General features: G+C 38.6%; 1 protein-coding gene across 9 annotated transcripts in view; it reads right to left on the bottom strand.

Moving 5' to 3' along the window:
• The window catches only part of FRYL (FRY like transcription coactivator), a 385,878-nt gene that overhangs the window by 237,738 nt on the left and 131,573 nt on the right, over positions 1–16,567 (bottom strand). The gene's annotated exons all lie outside the window — the stretch shown is intronic.

Genomic DNA, 16,567 nt, shown 5'->3' with positions numbered 1-16,567 from the left:
ATTGTTATTTAACATTTATATGCCAAATACAGCAGATACCCCCATCACTTGTTTTGTACAAAAACAGCCAAATTCATTTAGGAAGACTTCCTTGAAGTTAGAGTTTCACCAGGGAAAAAATTGGCCCAATACTTCTCTTAGTATATGCAAAGACAGCAGTTGTCTTTTTTTTTTCTTGCAACAGAGTTTCAGTGATTACCAGAAACTTTTGTCTGCTATTATTCCATAAGCTGCATATCCTCATTTTGTATTTGTGCATTTGGTTAATAAGATAAGAATGGCTATAATGGGTCAGACCAATGGTCCATCTAGCCTAGTATCCTGTCTTCCACCAACAGCCAATACCAAGGGCTTCAGTGGGAATGAACTGAACAGGCAACCATCGAATGATCCATCCCTGTTGTCCACTCTCAGCTAGGGATACCCTGAGCATGGGGTTGTATCCCTGACCATCTTGGCTAATAGCCATTGATGGACCTATCCTTCATGAACTCATCTAATTCTTTTTTGAAGGCCGTTATACTTTTGGCCTTCACAACATTCCATAGCAATGAGTTCCACAGGCTGACTGCGTGTTATGTGAAGAAGTATTTCCTTTGGTTGTTTTAAACATGTTGCCTATTAATTTCATTGGGTGACCCCTGGTTCTTATGTTATGTGAAGGAATAAACAAAGACTTACTTCTTAATTTTCTCCATATGATTCATGATTGTATAGACCTCTATCATATCACCCTTTAGTCATGTCTTTTCCAAGCTGAAAAGTCACAGTCTTTTTAATCTCTTTTCACATGGAAGCTGTTCAATATCCGTAATCATTTTTGTTGTCCTTTTCTGTACCTTTTCCAATTCTAACACATCTTTTTTTAGATGAGGCAACCAGAACTGCATGCAGTATTCAAGGTGTGGGCGTACCATGGACTTATATAGTGGTATTATGATATTTTATGTCTTATCATCTATCCTTTTCCTAATGGTTCATAACATCCTGTTAGCTTTTTTGACTGCCACTGCACATTTAGCAGATGTTTTCAGAGAACTATTTGCAGTAACTCCAAGATCTCTTTCTTGAGTGGTAACAGCTAATATAGATCCCATCAACATTTTGCTTTTTCAGTGTGCATTACTTCACATTTATCAACACTGAATTTCATTGCCATATACTTGCCAAGTCACCCAGTTTTATGAGATCTGTTTGTAACTCTCCGGTATTTGCTGTGGCTTAACTATCTTGAGTAATTTTGTATCATCTACAAATTTTGCCAATTCACTGTTTACCCTTTTTTCCAAATCATTTATGAATATGTTGAACAGCACTGGTCCCAGCACAGATTCCTGAGGGACACTGCTATTTACCTCGCTCCATTCCAGAAACTGACCATTTATTCCAACCCTTTGTTTCCTGTCTTTTAAGAAGCTAGTGGTTAATGTGAATTTCTTTACATTATTCTTTATTTAACCTAATTTTAAATATTTCAGACCAGTTTATTTTTCAAAGTTTTAATTTTGATTTTAATTCTTGCCTTCAAGTTAACTAATTCTATGAGTTTTTTTATCATCCACATTTTTTATAAGAGCGTATTCTTTTTCATCTTCTAAGCCATTTATGAAAATACTGATAATTTCTGGGGCTAGACCTTTTGGTAACCAACTTTACAGCTTTTTTCTGTTTAACTCAACCATTAATAACTACTCAGTCCAACTTCAGTCAATTACATTTCCATATAATCCATACTTCTTTAGTTTTCCTGTAAAAATGTCATTTGGTATTATATCAAATGCCTTACCATAATTAATGTTCAATGTATTTCCTTTATGTACTGAATTTATTATCATCTTTATCCTATCAAAGAAGACAACTAGTTTCACAGGCTTAAACTTTGATTAGCAGCTAAGGTTTACTGTAGGTGCTTACGGTACAAACGGACTGTTCTATTATGCTACTATTATCAAATAGCTTTTCACCAGGCTGTGTGAAATCTCAATCCATTTCCTATTGGACTAATAGTCACATTACAATTCATCAACAAAATTTACATTAATTAGCAAACTTCTTGATAAACTGAATATTCTGCACACATACGTACCTCTTCATCTATACTACTACATCTCTTTTGCTATGAACATTTTTTAAGAGCTCCCCTAAAAGCCATAATTATTTAGTAAATCATAAAAAAAAATGTGAGAGCCATGTTCTGTGTTTGAAGTAACTATTCTTAGAGCTGGAATTAAGTAATGAATAATGCTTGTTTAGTTCCTTATATGTGCACTAACAACCATGATGAATTTCAGCTCTTTAGCAATAGAGAGGAAAAAATAAGCTACTGTTTGCCAAATGGAAGGGAGGGGGAGATGAAACGGTTAGGGAAAGAAATGTTATTTTCATGTATTTACATGTTGCTAACAATGAGCAGAGGAAAAAAATAACCTTTAAATAACTGTCAATAATGCCCTTTTAAGCTTATATGGTCATTATATGGTTTTTTCCCTCTTTAAACATTAGAGCTTAAAGTATAAAAATAACACTGTATGACCTTCAAAATAAAAACTATAGACGTTTCAGCAGCTGTACTTTTTAATGAGATTCAATGTTCATTTGTCAACAGGCCAAACAAAAAAAGCATTAATTGGAAATTTAATTTATAACCTTCATTCTAAGGGTCATGGTCCTTTTACATAAATTTTTAACAAACTAAACTACTAAAATAACACATTTCTTCTTTAGTCTTTAATATATATTGTAAGTCAAAGAACCTATTCATATGAATTTCTTTTCTTAATTCAATGCTTGTGAAAAGGTACCTGGTTGACACTAATAAAGAATAGAAATCTGTAAGAATGCCAAGGTCACCAGTCAAATTATTTCAGCAAACTCCTCTAAGGAATCCTGTCAACAAATGTCATGGTTCTAAAAAGACTTAAAGCTTTGTTCCATCTTACCCAGAAGAGCCAGATCGTCTAAGTACCATATGCCATGCTATCATTCAAGACCGCATCAAAGGCAGATGGCCATTCTACCTTCTCCATTATTCAGTTATCCACATTAAATTACCATTCAAATAACAAAATAAAAACATCCTCAAAAGGAACAACTCACCCAAAATATGACCTGAATTATCCTCCAGCCATGAAAATATTAGGGAGTGGGAGGAGGACTACACAGTGCCATAGTTCTGCATGACACATACAGAATAAAGTGGTTTTTTTCCTTCAAGACTTGCCCCGTTTTCCAAAATAATAATTTGCACCACAACAGACCACTCTTGCCCATGTACTCCGAGCTATCTAGAAGACAAGCTGTCAGCCTGAAGTACTTAGGATCTGAACAGAGAATTTCACTTTCAGTTGGAAACAAGAGACCCAGTAGATTAGGAAGCAGAAATTGTGCTTCCAAAATCAGCTCCAGGAAGTAAAACTAAAACAGTAAAGGTCAAGCCAGAGTTAGCAATGATATCTTGGTTCTGTCCTGACTGACAATGTAAATGATCAGAGAGAACATGCAAGAATCCTGATGCAAGTATAGAAGAAAATCATGTCAGTAACACTGGATCCCACTCTCCCACAAAATAAAACCAGAGACTCTTTTGCACTCTCTTTAGGAAAAAGCTTTAGTTCAGGTTTACCCCAGTTGAGGAACAAATCATGGAAGACAAGAGCGTTTGAGGGACTACTTACACCATTGATTGCAAATTCTGTTCTGTTTTCCCCAGCAGGTGAAGAGCCCTTGGAGTGATCTGATAGTGGATGCTGTACTCCTTCAACAAAACAATTTCCTAACACAGCAGGCAGCAATGAGCATCATGTTAGGAATTGGTGTAATAGATAATCTTGGTCTGTCAGGATTTAGACAGGTTTTGATTTGATGAACGAGAGAAAGCTTTACAAGCTAGATAAATAAATATGAAATGCAGAATACTGATGTGGAACTTCATCTCCAGTAGAGAGTCCACAAACTTTAAATAGTGCAGTGAGTCAGATGAACCTCCAGCCCACTGCAACTAGTACCACAGAGAACTCCTAACAGCCAAATTCCAGCTTCACTTCACACAAACACCCCCCTCCATCCACAGCAGTCTTGAATGTTCTGCCTCATTGTTGCTCGGATACCTATAGCAACGAGACTTCTGGGCGCCAAAGCTTTGGCTCTTCCAGGAGAGGAGAAACCATGGAAAGATCCCTACTAGGCTGAAACCACCAGTACTAACAGATGCACAACTGGAACTGGTTCCTCACAGTGTGGAAAGAAGAATCAGCAGGAGCCATTGCTGGAACCTCCACATGCCTCTGTAATAATGACACAGATGTCAAAGAACAACTCAGTTTGTACCTTCACTGCAGGAAGACAGTGTCTTAAAGCTTTGTTTCTCTCACTATGAAGGAAGAGGAAGGCTCTATCAGAACTGTGCCTTCGTTTTTTCTTCTAGCCAGAGAACAAATCTGGATGGCAAGACACACATGCCAAGTTAGAACCTCAAGCCCTAATAGTATAGTTCAGCACTATAGGGTTCCAGACAACTACTTTCATACTCCTTTTCAACCAGGACCAAAATAGCCTCAGCAAAGCATTGCTGAAGCTGCATTTTATAAGTGGATCTTCAGAGTCGAGATGGCCATCAAGGGTGCTAGATACTTAGTACTGAACTGTCAACCCAGACAAGAGCGGGGACTGTAGGGCTGCTTTTGTCAGGTCTAATGTCACTTTGGCAAACAGACCTCAAAAGTCCAGTGACTTTTTAATGTCAATAATGTCTGAAGACATCACCTTAAGTGGGCATTTGAGGCAGCTCTCCCAGTGCTTCAGCCGGGGAAGTCTATCAGATCTAACACGCTGCACTGTGATTTTCTCCCTAATACTAGAGGAACCAAACATGGGCATAGACATCACAGCATTAAGTGGAAGCACTCCAAAGACTCAAGGTACAAAGAACATCTTCAAGGAGAAAAAGATCAGCCTAATAGGACCAATATTAGGGGAAAGGGAATCAACTCAAAAGTCTTGGACCACTGTTGGTGCATGGAATGGCATGGACACTAACATCTTTTGTTGTTTTTTAAAAAAAAAATTGACTGACTAACTACAAAAAAATAGCACATACAGGCTGCCCCCCCAAATAAAAACTAATAAGAGAAGTATCATGGATACCAAGCATGTTGTGAGCTCACTGCACCTTCAAGGTCAAAAAGAAACGATAGGCAATGGGGCCACTCTCCCCTCATTTTATACACTCACAACTCTGCATCATGTAGGAAGTGTAAGTGGCCCTAACAGTCGTCATTCTCTAGAAAATTCAAAGTACCAGAGGCATTTTTCTCCTAAGAACTGGCAATTCTCAAAGGAGAATATAATCATTTGCTGGAAGTGTTTGGTTTGGTTTTTCCTGGTTATATAATCAAGCTATTATTTCTTGGAAACATTTTTCCTTGCAACTGTTTAAAAAAATAATTTCCAAGCTCCTCACAATTCCATCTGCTATAGGAACTAAATTCAAAGATGAAATTCAGGTCCTTCCCCTTTGAAATACACTGCTTATGAAAGGCACATTAAAGGACCAAATCCTTGCTTTGAAATTTATGAGAATTTATGTTTTGAAAATGATTCTCAAAATACATATGAATTTCAAAAGAACTAACAGAAGAAGAACTGAAAAATCCCTTTGTCTCAAAAGTTTAAAACTTGATTAGTTTAGAAACATGAGGCATGGAGCTTGTTACCTCTCTGTCAGTTCTCTTAACTGCTAGAACAGCTACACAAGAACTGACTTATAAAAGGTGTACAAGTTCTTTGTACTGAAAAATGAGAGATGTAGAAAAGAAACTGAGTTTGGTGTGGATACATAATCAAAAGCATTATTATATTTTGTATTCATATAATGAATTTTGAGACAATTTTAAAGTTGCTTTCAAATTGTGAGTAAGCCTTACAACACCCCTGGAAAGTACATAATATTACAATCATTTAAAATGGATGCCCAGGCAGGTTAAGTGACTTGCAGCCATATGGCAAGTTAGTGTCAGAGCCAGGAACAGAATCTCAAAGTCCTGATTCTGAGACCCTCTATAATTATGTGATCCATTGATTCAGACAAAATGATAGACTACACCTTCCCTCAAGACTCTTCTCTTATTTGGTGTGCAATGTAGACGGTGCACAGTGAACGAAGCACTGCCAAGTATAATTTTCCTGGTTTAATGAGGGTTCCCATGCCTTATTCATTGTATGCCATGCAGTATAAATAGGGGACTAATGATAGGCGTAAGGAGGTGATTTTACCTCTGCATACAGCATTGGTAAGACAGATAGTGGAATACTATGTTTAGTTCTATGTCCACCAGTTCTAGTGGTGTTACTCAATGAGATTATCCTGAATAAGCAGAATAACTCTGATTGATTTAACTTTTAAAATTTCAAGAGGTGCTTGCATCAAAGATATTACCAGAACGTGTATGTCAATTTGGAATTTTTGGTGACTTTAGCTGTACAGGTAGAGGAACCCAAACAAATGCGACGGGATAAAAATAGACATTTCAGAATGCAACGTTTTTAAATGTTTTTCTACAGAAGACAGTAATATATTTCTCTTTTAAAAATTATTTTGAGAATTCAATTATCCTATCTTCAGTAAAAATCTCAATTCAACTTCAACTTTACAGTCCCTACTGATGATCCCACAATTTACGACACTGTTAATGACTCATACTGCTGGTTCTCATTTCCTATGTAATAACGTTTATGTGCTATGAATAACTAATAAATAAGTTTCTGCAGATATGTTAGCAACAAGGTGGTGGTCAGCGAAAGTGTGGGCTCCTTACTGAAAAGGGGTGGCAATCTAGTGACAGATGATATGGAAAAAAACTGAAGTACTCAGTGCTTTTTTCCCCTCTGTCTTCACAGACAAGGTCAGCTCCCAGACTACTGCAATGGGTAGCACCATATGCAGAGGAGGTGAACAGCCTTCACTGGTGAAAGAACAGGTTCAGGACTATTTAGAAAAGCTGGAATGCACAAGTCAATGGGGCCAGACACAATGCATTCAAGGATGGTGAGGGAGTTGACAGATGTGATTGCAGAGCCACTGGCCATTATCTTTGAAAACTCATAGTGATTGGGGGATGATTGGAAAAAAGTCTCAGATGATTGGAAAAAGGCAAATATAGGGCCCATCTTTAAAAAAAAGGGAAGAAACTTGGAAAAAGGAGCATATCCTGAAGGAATCCATTTTGAAGCACTTGGAGGATGGTGATCAGGAACAATCAGCATGGATTCACCAAGAGCAAGTCATGCCTGACCAACCTGATTACCTTCTATGATGAGATAACCGGTTTTGTGGATGTGGGGAAAGTGATAGACGTGATATACCTGTTTAGCAAAGCTTTTGATACAGTCTCTCACAGTATTCTTGCCAGCAAGTTAAAGTAGTATGGGTTGCATAAATAGACTATAACAGGGGTTGGCAACCTGTGGCGCACATGACAAAGTTGATATGCGCAATGATTTTGAGCAGCACACCACACCGCTCCCGGCCACAAGCAGGGCTGAGTGGCGGCCATTTTCCCCTTCCAGCCCCATCTCTCTCTCTCTCTCTCAAGTGGACCAGGGCCCAACAGTGCCCTGTTGGCCTGAACCATGCCACTCCCGGCCCCAAGCAGGAATGCGCGGCAGTTGCTCCCCCCTTCTGGAGACCACAGGCATGCAGGGTCCAGGCAGCTTTCTCCCCTCTCACTCCCACTCCTTGCCACCTCCACAGCGGGGGGGAGGAGGAGAGCAGGAAACGGGACGCAGACACAGACACACCGGTCCCCGCCGCCGAACACCCAGTAAGTCACTGGCCAGGGCACTGGGCTCATGACACATGGAAGAGGGGTGGGGGGGAAGACTTGGCATGCCCGTTCCCACGGATTGCCAAACCCTGGACTAGAAGGTAGATAGAAAGCTGGCTAGATCATCGGGCTCTACAGGTATTGATCAATGTATTGTTGGCAGCGGGTATCAAGCGGAGTGCCCCAGGGGTCGGTCCAGGATCCAGTTTTGTTCAACATTTTCATTAATGATATGGATGATGAGGTGGATTACGCCCTCTTCAAGTTTGCGGATGACACTAAGATGGGGGTAGTGGCAGATATGCTGGAGGGTAGGGATAGGATACAGAGTGACCTAGACAAATTGGAGAATTAGGCCAAAAGAAATCCGATGAGGTTCAACAAGGACATGTGCAGAGTCCTGCACTTAGAATGGAAGAACCCCATGCTACAGACTGGGGACCAACTGGCTAGGCAGCAGTTCTGCAGAAAAGGACCTGGGGGTTACTAAAAAAGCTGGACATGAGTCAAGTGTGCCCTTGTTGCCAAGAAGGTTAACAGCATATTGGGCTGCATTAGTAGGAACACTGCCAACAAATCGAGGAAAGTGATTATTCCCCTTATTTGGCACTAGTGAGACCACATATGGAGTACTGTGTCCAGTTTTGGGCCCCCCACTAAAGAAAGGATGTGGACAAATTGGAGATAGTCCAGTGGAGGGCAACAAAAATGATTAGGGGACTGGAGCACAACTTATAAGGGGAGGCTGAGGGAACTGGATTTATTTGGTCTAAAGAATAGAAGAGTGAGGAGGAATTTGATAACAGCCTTTAACTACTTGAAGGGTGGTTCCAAAGAAGATGGAGCTAGGCTGTTCTGAGTGGTGGCAGATGACAGAACAAAGAGCAATAGTCTCAAGTTGCAGTGGGGGAGATCTAATTTGGATATTAGGAAAAACTTTTTCACTAGGAGGGTGTTGAGGCACTGGAATGAGTTAGCTAGGGAGGTGGTGGAAGTTTTTAAAGCCCAGCTTGACAAAGGCGTGGCTGGGATGATTTAGTTGGGGGTCATCCTACTTTGAGCAGGGGATTGGACTTGATGACCTCCTGAGGTCCCTTCCAACCCTCATGTTCTATGATTCTTCTAAGTTTTTAAAATTTCAGGGGAAGAGAGCAGGCATGTGTCTGCTTACTAAGAATAAATACAAAAGTTTCTAAGACTAAATTTATAATTATTACAGGATTTTTATCTGTGTTAAACAACATGACTATTTCAGATAATTACATTAAATATGATTCATTTATTATTAAATTGAAGATATGGGTTTGCAATTTAATATGGCTGTAAAAATATGGATTTTAAATAGCATATTCAGAGAGGCATATGTTACAAGAAAAGCAATAAATCTCTCTCTATAGCTCTGCTGCCACCAAATTTGAAAAACTGCATGCCTTTCTGGGCAACTCATCTAAGATATACTAAAATACTGTATATGAAAGGCTTATCAAGTATGTAACAGACCACATGATGATAAACAAAACATTAGCTACAATTTTGTTCCTCTTCCAAAATTGTCACACTTTGTCCTACTAACAAAAGAACATCTCTTGTCCTAGCAAGAACTACTACTACACTGATCAGGTTCTACCAAGCTACCTACAGAATTCCTCTGATACTTCTAAAATTAAAATAAAAGTTATGTCAGATACCAAATGTGTATAAAAGTATTACACTTCTACAGAATGAAATCTGGAACTAAAACCATTATCACTCACAATAGTTCAAAAACAAAATACTACATTCTCAGTTCTTTGAACACACTGAACATTATTCATATTAAACAATGCTCTGTTTGTTTATTCTGTTTTCATGATCTAACATTGTGAGCTGTTATTTGGGAAATCTGTGAGCAAGTACCCCTGTCGTGTTGCAGAAAGTATCTGTAAAACAGCATTGTTTGGTTGCTTGGGACACTCCAAATTGTTTAGATAATTTCAGGGAACGGTAAAACAATATAAAGGGTAACTAGACAAGCAATATATCCTTACGGTCAATAAGAAAGGCAGGCTATTTGTAAGTTTAACACTTAAAGCTAAATTGTTGTATACTAAACTTAAGGAACACCATTAAAAATGTTAGGGTTTCATATCATCTTACATTTTAATCAAGGTCTTGTAAGACCAAAATGAGGCCATACCTTTAATATGAAGAACTGTGAGCATGCTTATCTATTTTGCAGTCTCCCTCTATCATGTACAGCACCAATTCAGAAAGATCTTCAAGTACATGATTAGTCCCACTGATTTCAATGGAACTACCACATGCTTAAAGACAGGACTGAGCTTGAGAACCTTGCTGAATCAGGACCTTAGTTCTTGTGACCAGATAGACTGGCAGAAATATAAATAATCCATTAATGTGAGCAGTCCTCTTGGCTATTGCTATGTATAATAGTCAGAATTTTCAATCTCAAAAGATCAAAAATCATGAGTCAGAGCCCAGAAAATCATGAGGTTAGGCTAATCATGAGATTTTAAAACATCATCAAGCCATGTTTTCTAGTCAGTCTTTCAACTTTTTAACTCCCCTCTCCTCTTCGGGCTATGTGTAAGATATAATTTCAGGATGAAAAGTCAACCTTTAATGCATATAAAAACACATCTCTTTGGCTGCTCAGATGGAGATTTCACTTACCCTCTTCCTCTCCTCTAAGATTGTAATACGGAAACTGCCATATATTTCCTGTCTTGACTCCCCTTCTCTCCTGCTTCGCTACCATCCAGGGATTCTCCTCTACCTGGATCCCAAAGCAGAGGAGCCACTTGAACCAAGGAGTGGCAGCCATTTTGCCTGTGGGCATGGCTTCAATCTCACTGAAAATGGGGGGCAGTTGCAGCCAGTTTTATTAAGGCCAGCCTTCCTTCCACATACAGAAAGGCTGTAGAAAAATGGCAGCCATCTTGCTTTCTTCAGCTCCATTGACAGTAATAGGAGATGGTGGCCATTTTGAAGAATAGAAAATTCATAATTTCATTATGTTTTCATGAGACAGGTAGAAAAAAGAAAGAATAAAAACCTAAAACCAATAGAGTCACAATAAACTCATGAGAACTGGCAATACTGAATACCTAACCGATCCCAAGAAGAAGTCACATTGAGCTGTTAATTAAAAAACAGGGGGAGGGGCAAATTTTACCCTTCTGACCTTTCTTTACAACGGGCAGAGATTCAAGGCTTAAAAACACAAAACACTGTTTAGAAAAGGAAATTCTCCTAGTCAGCCTATGTTCATCGACTGCTCAGAATCCTTCTTCCAGAACTCTGGAATTTAACCATGTCCTCAGCCTCACACCTGCTTAGTCAGTACATTATGTCGAACGTTTACTGTATTAATGTAAATTAACTTTTGCTTACATAAACATATGTACATGAACTTAGCCCTTCTAGCATGTCCAATGAATTTTTGTTTATCTGTGGCAATTGTAACTGCACATATACTCATTTTAGTTTAAGATAAAAAGTAATAAAGTAAACTTAAATAAAAATGTACAGATCCAGCACAATGTGTACCCAATCATGATTTCATCCTCTATGTCCTACTATGATATAAATGTATAACAATAACAAAATTAAACAAATCCCTAACCAAGTAAAATAACATGATAAGGGATACTTAGCAAGGACCTTTATATAATATTTTAATTAGTGTTAAACTAGTTTTTATAAAGTACTTCAAAAATAAAAGGCATTAAAAATACATCATCCCCACCAAAGCAGACCTCCATCAGCAAGACACCCCTCACATCACAGTTGGGAATAAAGTGTGGCTCTTAACGCAACACCTGGACATTGCCCAGCCCTCAAGTAAGCTGAACTACTGATACCTCAGCCCATTCCAGGTTCTCTAACAGATTAATATTAATATTATTAATTAATAATTAATTAATAATATTAATATTCTCTAACAGATTAATCCAGCTACCCAATATGATGAAGGTGCACCCAGTGTTTCTTGTTTCCCCGCTGAAGAAGTACATCTTCCCCTGGACAGATATAGGTCCTTTCATGGTCCAGGGGCAAGAAGAATACCTTGTGAGGTAGATCTTGGACTCCAAGAGAAGCTCACAAAACTCATCAACTGGGAGGATTCTGATCCAGATGATCACTCATGGGAGCCAGCTAGCAACATACAATACACCCGACCAGCTACTTCGGGAACTCCACTGGTCAGACCCTGACAAACTGGGCCCAAAGACGTCTAATAGGCATCTTTTGAAAGGGTGTGTGTGATATGATGAGTTATCTGAGCCTGAAGCAGCTTAAGTCTGATGAGTCATCCCTGAGCCAGAGAGTGTGATGAGTCATCAGAGGCAAACTCTGCAATTCAACTGAGGTTCAGCCAATCCATAGGTAAGGACCCACCCAGGTGATACCAAAGCAGGTATATAAGCTCCGAAAAGAAGCAGCCTCTGTAGTCTGCTCAGTGTCACTATCTGGCCAGGAACAGCATTGCCAGACATTTCAACAGACTGCCTTTGCTCCTGCTCCAGCCTGTGCTATTTCCATGCTAGCCAGACCCTATTCCAGTCTGTATCTGCTCCTGCCTCAGCCAGCCACCCAGCGATTCTGACAACTTGCCATTTATTATACTATATTTTTTGGGGGAGGTAGTAGTTTTCAATAGCATGCACAGGTGGTCTGCTTTCTTGGTGGGAAAAGAGAATAAAATGAAATCACAAACAATTCACATTTGGGGAGTTCTACCAATTAATATCTGGGTGTATTGACTAAATCAACCTGTACATTGGCTTAAAACCTGCATCCCATGCTTATTCTTGAAATAATGTGAAACATTGGAGACAATGAATTCTAAACATCAGACCTCATACATGCTTAATAAAAGTAATACTTGACTATTGTGTAACACCATATATTTTGAAAAAGTATCTAGTGTTCAGGCTTACTATTATTCACATATAAAGATTCTGCCCTGTGTTTTGTTTTGAAGGCAGAAGAAAACCCCCCTTATAGAGCAGCCTGTGCCTGAATATTTTCAATTGTTTTAAAAACTATTATTTTGCAAGATTTTGACAAAAGAAAAGCAGAGGAATCTGAAACTTCTAATTTTTTTTTTTTTAAATAACTGTTAAAACCACTTCAGAATTTTACAATAATTTATATTATTCAGACTAGTTCATCTAGATTAACTAGTATAACAAGTTTTACCTGATGCTATTTTAAACAAGTGGAATTGAAAACCCCTGTAACATATGTAACCAAAATGCTAGTCTCATTGCCACTCATAGGCATAATTGGGGGAGGGGCAGCAGAGGTGTTTTCCCCCCCCCTTAAACTGCAAGCCTTGGGTAGGCACAGAATTTGCCACTCTCCCCACATGGCCCCATTGCCCTGACTGGAGCTGGCCCCCCCAAATATAGAAGTCAAACCAAGCCTATGGTGCCACTACAAAAAGTGAAATGAAGGAGAGGAAAGCAGTGGATAACTACATTCCACTGTGTCATGCAAGTTTTAAAAAACAAATACCCCATTAACCAAAAAAACAAAACAAAAACCCAACATATTTAACAGCAATAACGAGCAACAACATGAGTTCATACCTCACAGGCAACAGCATACTGAGCTGTCAGCAAGAGAAATACCATCAAATTGAAAAGTATCATGAATAAATAAAACAAAACTTTGTAACTTCACAGTGGGCACTTGATTCTGCCCTGTTTTGAAAAAGCACTTAACTCCATAATAGCTAGAACATGAAGCACTAAAAAGCAGTGAAAGTTGCACCATATACTGCCCTTTTCTTTTGTATCTTTGAGAGATTTGTTTAAGTGTATATAATAAAATGAAAATAAAAGCCTTATTCCGGCCATCCAGTCCAAAAATGTCTTATCTCAGCATTCCATTAGCAGACATAACATACACCTGAGCAGCAATTATTAGTATTATAGGAGGAATAAATAAACAAACAATCTTCAGCCACAACTTCAGAGTCTGAACAGTTTGGTCTACATGTGACCAGAAAAATCAAGGTTTTTTTCACACATTTCTCATATACTACTCCTGTCTCAAATTATTTGACTAATATGTATTGCATCATTTTCAGCAGACATTGCAGCACTTCATGGCATGCCTCTCAGTGAGATTAAAGGCATGCCATTCTGTTTTTTCTGCAGTTTAGCAGCCTGTAATGAATTATCTCTGAAAGACTAATTTAATGGAGATGATCATACATCAGAATTTAAAAAAAACAGATAAAGAATGTAACTGAATAGCTAAATCGTATGATTGGGGTATGTCTACACTGCAACAGAAGGTGTGTTTGCAGCTCAGGTAGGCACACCCATGCTAGTTTTAATCTAGCTAGCACAGTTAAAAATATCATTGAAAACAAAGCATGGGCTAAAAATATCATTGAAAACAAAGCATGGGCTTCAGAGAGGGATGTACAAGCCTGCCTGGTCCCTCTGGATACATACTTGCATTGCTAGTCCCTCCCACTGAGGCTTCACTGATATTTTTAGCCATGCTAGCTAGAATAAAGCTAGCATAGGTATGCCTACCCAAGCAGCAGTCACATCTTTAATTACAGTGTAAACATACCCAAAGAGTCAGAACTGCAGGGCTCTATTCCCTGCTCTCCTACAACTACCTTGATCAAAAGGAGTAAATAATGACAGTACAAAGCACTTATATAGCACGTTCCATGTATGTATTAATTCAGTGTCAACATTTTTGTGAGGTAAATTTAATCTCTCTCTGCCCTAGTTTACCTATTTGTAAAATAGAAACAGGAGTATTTGTCTATTTCAGAGTGGTGCTGTGAAGTTTAATTAATGTTTGTAAAGTCCTCTGAGATCTTTGGATGAATGGCATTATCAGGTTCACAGGTTATAAACAAAGTCTTCTAAGGAGAGTCATCCATGTATGTGATCTCCTGAGTAATGTGTTTCACATTATGATCTGAAATAAACATATTTTAGCTAAGACACAAGTAGCCAGACTAGCTTCCTATTGACAATGCTTCTATAGATATACCTTGACTTTCAGAAAGCCTTTGACAAGGTCCCACACCATAGACTCTTAAGCAAAGTAAGCAGTCATGGGAAAAGAGGAGCGGTCCTCTCATGGATCAGTAACTGGTTGAAAAATAGGAAACAAATGAAAGGAATAAATTATCAGTTTTCACAATGGAGAAAAATAAATGGCATGGTCCCCCAAGGATCTCTCCTGGGACCAGTGCTGTTCAAAATATTCATCAGTGAGCTAGAAAAGGGAGTGAACAGTGAGGTGGCAAAGTTTGCACACGATACTAAATTACTCAAGATAGTTAAGTCCAAAGCTGACTGCGGAGCGTTAAAGTTCTCACCAAATTGGATGACTGGGGCAACAAAATGGCAGATGAAATTCAATTCTGATAAATGCAAAATGATGCACATTGGAAAACATAATCCCAATTATACATGCAAAATGATGGGATCTAAATTAGCTGCTATCACTCAAGAAAGAGATCTTGGAGTCATTGTGTATGGTTCTCTGAAAACTTCTGCTCAATGTGCAGTGGAAAACAAAACAGCTAAAAGGATGGAACCATTAGAAAAGGGATAGATAAAAAGACAGAATATATCATATTGCCACTATATAAATCCCAGGTACCTTGAATACTGCATGCAGTTCTGGTCATCCCATCTCAAAAAAGATATATTAGAACTGGAAAAAGTAGAGAGAAGGGCAAAAAAAGTGATTAGGGGTATGGAACAGCTTCCATATGAGGAGAGATTAAAAAGTCTGGGACTTTTAATCTTAGAAAAGTGTTGACTAAGGGGTTATATGGTAGAGGTCTATAAAATTATGGGGGTGTGACAAAAGTGAATGTTTATTTACTCCTTCACATAACACATAGGCATTAGGTTTAAAACAAACATAAGGAAATACTTCTTCACAGAACACACAGTCAACCTCTGGAAGTCGTTGCCAGAGGATGTTGTGAAGGCCAAAAGTATAACTGGGTTCAAAAAGAAAGCATTAGATAAGTTCATAGAAGATAAGTCTATCAATGGCTATTAGACAACATAGTCAGAGCCGCAACCCCTGCTGTGAGTGCATGAAACTGGAACTGGATGACAGAGGATGGATCACTTGATAATTGCCATGATCTGTTCATTCCCTCAAAAGCATCTAGCACTGGCCATTGTCGGAAGACAGAATGCTGAGCTGGATGGACCATTGTTCTGCTCCAGTATTGCCATTCTCATGTTCTGAAGGAGTTTCATGTGTGTTTAAGTTTTAGCCATGGTCTGAATAAATTACAGAAATATAATCAAAATAAATGAGTGTGGTATCAATGTACTGCAGACACACTTATTTCAGATGAAGGCACACGAATGGTTAGAATATATTTCCCAGCAAGTCAAATCTTGCCTATAGTGAATGACTATAATAAATCTAAAGTATCCTGAATACATTTTGGAGGCCATTATGATGCCAGCACAACAAGTTATCTGGGGACAGGTATTAGCCCCCCCCCCCCAAATATAGACTATTCTACTGTTCAGTGATATAACTCTATATTGGATTAAAATGTAATGTATTTCTGGTTTGTTTGTTTGCCATTTCATGTGCACCATATTTTCTCTCTTCCAACCTTCCCTTCATTTCTTCTCTTTCTCCCTCCCCTATTTTCTACTGCTCTCTTTCTCTGAAAAATGGGTACTCAGACCTCCTCTTTTATTTTAAGACAGGAAGAGTATCTG

The sequence above is a fragment of the Emydura macquarii genome, unplaced genomic scaffold (assembly GCF_026122565.2).
Source record: "Emydura macquarii macquarii isolate MOO-44397 ecotype Brisbane River unplaced genomic scaffold, CSIRO-AGI_Emac_v2 contig_3128, whole genome shotgun sequence".
In the NCBI taxonomy this organism is placed as follows: Eukaryota; Metazoa; Chordata; order Testudines; family Chelidae; genus Emydura; species Emydura macquarii.
This window is presented reverse-complemented; position numbering and strand designations above follow the sequence as displayed.